Genomic DNA, 6,000 nt, shown 5'->3' on the forward strand with positions numbered 1-6,000 from the left:
GTACTTACAAAAATTGAAAAAGTCTTACAAATTATTCAGCAGCTAATTTCACAAAGCAGTATTCTGTCTAGCAGTAATTGTGGATCAACAGGTTTGGGATAACTTGAAGTTCACTTTCTGACAGCTTTTGGACACTTTTAAACTCTGAGTAAAACCTTCTCAGTTTCTTCCGCTAAGAAATATCCTGCTGGTGCAAGAAAAAACTATTCATATAGAATTTATTGCTGGCTTGTAGTTGTATTTCATTCCTGAATTATACATTCTGTTTTTGAAAAGCAGTTTCTGTCTTGGAGATTGCCATATAAAGCTCTCCTAATATAATGACTATGTCTTGGGCTGTATTGTTCTTGTTGGACCTTTGTCATATGAATTTTAAAATGGAACAATGTTTTATAAATATTACTTTTTGTTTTTCAGTTACTGATGTTCTATAAATATAACCATGGTTGCAAGATGATCAGTATCAAGTTTGAGCTGCAGAAATATTATAGGGAAGAATGGATAATACATTATGAGAAAAACTTACAATAAAGATGGAGTGAAAAACAAAAATAGCATCTTTTATGAACTTGTAATACTCAAGAATATGGATGGAGGCTGTTGGTGAAAAGAGTACTGTGTATTGATCAAAAAAGAACTTCCAGGGAAGGAAAACAAATAAGCATAATGTGCAATAAAATTGGTGCAATATTCATATATATCTTGTATTGACAAACTAACTTATAATGCATTGAACATAAAAAATATTTCTGTATGTTTTTGTATGACATTCTTATTTTACTGCCTGAGTAACATTTCACAGTGGCTTAAGATGGTAAAATAGATCAAATAAAAATGAAAAGTTAAATATATTGTATCTTGTTTATTTTGTAAGTATTTATGCCTCTTGAAGATAATTCTTAAGATAAGCTTTTTAAACCTTGTGTAACTTTTCCCAGAATAATAGCTTTTGGCATTTTGAAGATGTTACTTAAAAACAAAGTACCATTTTTAGCTTGACTATTCAAAGAATAAGAAGGACTGTTGCACTCATGTAATTGTTGGTGTCAGCGTTTGTTACTGTTTTAAATCTTCACACTCATCTTTCAGTTAATAACACAAGGTTACTGCATCAAGTCCGACAACTCTTACTTGAATTTTAACAAAATTATCCCCCGTCTTGGACCTAGAAAATCTAGGTTGAAGTTTTGCATAAAAATTTCTCTCCGAAGTAAATGTAGATATTGAATTGAAACTTTATACAAATATTGAGGTGGATATAACATAGTGAAAGGTGCATGTACCATAACACTATTGTATTTTGGCAATCTTATCAAACTGTTACACCCTATTTTGAACCTTATTATGAATTTGGATAATATACCTATCTTAGGTAGAGAATCCATTTTATCCTACCTTCATGCAAAATAAAGACAAAAATCAAGGGGTATGAAAATTTTTGCTTTATCAGGTCAGTGACTTGATAAAGCTTGCGGGACTACTTTTTAAAAAAATTTTAAATGACGTCATCTTATTTTTTAGAATAAATGCTAAAAGACATACTTATGCAATTATTTTTAGCTCACCTATCACGTAGTGACAGGGTGAGCTTTTGTGATCGCTTTCGTCCGTTGTCTGTCCGTCCACAATTTCTTGTGAACACGATAGAGGCCACATTTTGCATTCAGTTTTAATCAAACTTGCACACAACTTGTATTGGCATAATATCTCAGTTCCTTTCAAAAACTGGCCAGATCCCATGAGGGTTTCCAGAGTTATGGCCCCTTAAAGGACCAAAATTTGCAATTTTTGACTTGTGAAAACGATAGACTCATAGAGACCACATTTTGCTATCAACTTTAATCAAACTTGCACACAACTTGTATTGGCGTAATATCTCAGTACCCTTTGAAAACTGGCCAGATCCCTTCATGGGTTCTAGAGTTATGACCCCTTAAAGGGCCAAAATTTGCTACTTCTGTTTTGTGAACACAACAAAGATCACATTTTGCAATCAGCTTTAATCAAACTTGCACACAACTTGTATTGGCATAATATCTCGGTTCCTTTCGAAAACTGGCCAGATCCCATCATGGGTTCTAGAGTTATGGCCTCTTTAAGGGTCAAAATTTGCTATTTTTGGCTTGTGAACACAATAGGGAACACATTTTGCAAACAGCTTTTATCAACTTGCAAAATAACTCTAACCCTAACCTGTCAGATCCAGTCATAGGTTCTAGAGTTATGGCCCCTGAATGAACACTGAAAATGCCAAAATACGTTAATTTTTACCTTGTGAACATGATAGATGCCACATTTTGCATTCAACTTTAGAAAATCATGCACACAACTTAAATCACAATCAGATATCGGTTCCCATAGCTTGAAGGTCAAGGTCACACATTGAGGTCAAGGTCAGCACTTATCCATAAAATGGTTATATCTCTGCAACTATTGTGGTACTGGTTTTGAAACTTAATGTATGTCATCAGGTTGACCTAGACAATCAGTGTAGATAACTATGCACTTATTTTATATCGGATTACCTACCCTGATTTTAATCAAAATGGATTTATATCAGTAAGTACTTATAAGCTTCATTTGAAATTTCATTATTGTCAATAGTTGGGCTGACACAATCAGGGTAGATAACTATGGACTGATTTTATGTCAAATTACCTCCCTTTGTTTCAAATTAAAATGGGTGTATCTCAGTAACCAATGAAGCTACTGATTTGAAATTTCATTAATGCTATCAGATGGACTCGGACAATCAGGGTAGTTAACTTTTGACTGAATTTATGACAAATTACCTCCCCACTTGATCTTATCATTAAGAGCAATGGTACTCAGGTGAGCGATATAGGGCCATCATGGCCCTCTTGTTATAAACACGCTTTTTAAAAGGTATGTGAGATCATGTCACTAATGTACCATATCTGCAATTAACACAAAAAGTTTTTATAATGGAAACGCTGGAAGAAGCGGAAAATAGCGTTTGATCAGGATTTTAGCTTTCTGCACTTCAAGACCTACCACAACCTAGTGACCTACTTTTTCCTCTGCAAATCATTCTAATAATGCTGGTATAATACAGCTATTCTATAAGATGACAGTTGGACAATTTAGGCACTCCATGAAAAAATGTTTTTTCACAATTTCATCTGCAAACTTATTCAGTCAGTTTCTTTTCAGCAAAACTTTCAAAACAAAGAATGATAATTACCTTACACTGTAGAAAGTACTAGAAACAAAGTATTCATTAAAATCACCTTAATCTTTTCATAGTACTACATTAATTTAACCAGGCTAGAGCCTCGACTTTTATATTTTCTTCGACTCATTTAATAAATTTAAATTTATAAGACAGTAACCTAATATTCTCTATATACTGACAAGCCTTTGAATAGTCAAGCCTACTGTCATAAGACAGCTCTTGTTAAACTTTTTATTAGGGACACAATTACAGTCGACATCGTACTTGCGACCACCTCTATTAAGCGACTTGTATTAAACAACTACTCAAAATCCCTCCCAAACGTTTTCAGTACATCAATTCATTCCATTAAACGGCTTTTTTATTAAAGGACTAGCGACCACATTAATGTAGTCCGGACAGGTAAAATATTTGAAAAAAGTATCTATTAAGCGACAGGTTACCAATTTCCCGCCGGGCATTTCTTCATTTTTAGCTCACTAGAGCACAAAGTGCTCAAGGTAAGCTTTTGTGACCAGTAATTGTCCGGCGTCCGTTGGCGTGTGTTGTCCGTCGTGCGTCAACATTTGCCTTGTGAACACTCTAGAGGCCACATTTGTGACCTAATCTTTATGAAACTTGGTCAGAATGTTAGTCTTGATGATCTCTAGGTCAAGTTTGAAACTGGGTCATGTGGGATAAAAAACTAGGTCAGTAGGTCAGATCAAAGGAAAAGCTTGTGAACACTCAAGAGACCACATTTGTGACCCAATCTTTATGAAACTTGGTCAGAATGTTAGTCTTGATGATCTCTGGGTCAAGTTCGAAACTGGGTTATGTGGGATCAAAAACTAGGTCAGTAGGTCAGATCAAAGGAAAAGCTTGTGAACACTAGAGACCACATTTGTGACCCAATCTTTATGAAACCTGGTCAGAATATTATTCTTGATGATCTCTGGGTCAAGTTCGAAACTGGGTCACGTGGGGTCAAAAACTAGGTCAGTAAGTCAGATCAAAGGAAAAGCTTGTGAACACTCTAGAGGCCACAGTTGTGACCCAATCTTTATGAAACTTAGTCAGAATGTAAGTCTTGATGATCTCTGGGTCAAGTTCGAAACTGGGTCATGTGGGGTCAAAAACTAGGTCAGTAGGCCAGATCAGCTCTGGTGAGCGATATTTAAGGCCATCATGGCCCTCTTGTTGTAATTAGCGAATACGTTTTGCACCTGCCTGAATGCAATTAACCTTTGTAACAGTCGAACTGGTGAACAATCCAGCTATAATTTTCACAGTTTGTGAAATATATATACATATATGTATGTTCATGATAAATACAGTTACATTAACAGTTAAAAATAACTTTTCTCTTCACCTGACTGAAATGCATTAAGAGACCATTTTAGCAGTCCCTTGCTTGGTTTCTTAATACGATGTCAGCTATATAGGTCATATGGCAACTTCCCAGCTTTTGATAGTGGAGAAAGATTCAAGGTATACATCTGAGCATTATTTCAACCACAGGTGGGCAGCTGAGAGGAACCATTAGCCTGTAAGCTTGATGGCTTCCTCATATTAAAGGATTGTACACCCTAGGTTATGTACTCACAGCAGTGAGGAAGCGTTTTTAAGTTTGCGGCCTTAACCACTCGCACACAAAGGCTGGCAGAAAGATCAGTAGTTTTTTAAGTGTACTTGAAAGAATTTCCATGAAAGGCTTTTTATTAAGTTGATTTTTGTTTAGGATGAAACTGTGTAATTACTGTTCCATGTCATAAGGAATAAGCTGCCTATCATTAAAGAAGCAGATGAGAAATGCTCATTCTGTATATATGATGCTTCACCTACTTAGAAATAATAATTGTTTTTACTTTTTTCCGTTCAGCAGAATAGTGTCATCTTGTCTAAAACCTTAAGCTCTGTAGCTTAGATATTTGCCTTGTAGCATTGTGTAGTGGTCCATTACCAGTTTGTTCAAATCATGCATCTGGGTTTAAAATTGTCACCTCACAGGGATGACTTGTTTTATACTAACATATTTATTTATTTATTTGGGTTTCACGGCACAGTGTAGGTATAGGTTATATGGCGCCAAATAGGACTATAAGTTTTGGTAGAAAAACTTTAAAAATCTTCCTGTCTTAAACTGCAAGGCCAAGAGCCAAGACAATTTGTATGTAGCATAATCTAGTCGTCCTTTTAAAGTTGCTCAAATCATGCCCTTGTCGTCATGATTGGCCCCGCCCATTGGGTCACTTGTTTTATGTAGACATATACATATATAGGCCCTATTAAGTAAAATATTTGATTATGTGTCTAGCACCTGTGATTTCATGTCTGTCAATGTTCACTTCTAGATTCCTCAAAGTAAACCTAAAATATTGCCATTACGAACATTTCAATGTTTTCAGTTATTTAACATAACTTTTGTCTTCTCTTTAAAATATGTAGGTGGACAATTTCACTGTGAACGCACAGGGACGTTACCTGTCTTAAGTGCCCACATGCCAGTCATTCATCTACTTGGACAGATGGTAGCAGGACTTGTCAGTCCTTCGTCTACTTGGACAGTTGATAGCTGGACTTATCAGTCCTTCATCTACTTGGACAGTTGGTAGCTGGACCTGTCAGTCCTTCGTCTACTTGGACAGTTGATAGCTAGACTTATCAGTCCTTCATCTACTTGGACAGTTGGTAGCTGGACTTTTCAGTCCTTCATCTACTTGGACAGTTGGTAGCTGGGCTTATCAGTCCTTCATCTATTTGGACTGTTGGTAGCTGGACTTGTTAGTTGTACATCTACTTTGTCATTTGGTAACCTGACATGA

At 35.8% G+C, this 6,000-nt stretch overlaps 1 protein-coding gene across 3 annotated transcripts in view; it reads left to right on the top strand.

Annotated features, from left to right (window-relative positions):
* The window catches only part of LOC123556887 (putative protocadherin beta-18), a 37,744-nt gene extending 36,897 nt beyond the window's left edge, over positions 1–847 (top strand). For all 3 annotated transcript variants that reach the window (XM_053543197.1, XM_053543196.1, XM_045347947.2), the window contains one exon: positions 418–847. The gene's annotated coding sequence lies outside the window, so the exon portion shown is untranslated. The remainder of the gene's footprint in view (positions 1–417) is intronic.
* The last annotated feature ends 5,153 nt before the right edge of the window (positions 848–6,000 follow it).

Source organism: Mercenaria mercenaria, chromosome 5 (genome assembly GCF_021730395.1).
Source record: "Mercenaria mercenaria strain notata chromosome 5, MADL_Memer_1, whole genome shotgun sequence".
Classification (NCBI taxonomy): domain Eukaryota; kingdom Metazoa; phylum Mollusca; class Bivalvia; order Venerida; family Veneridae; genus Mercenaria; species Mercenaria mercenaria.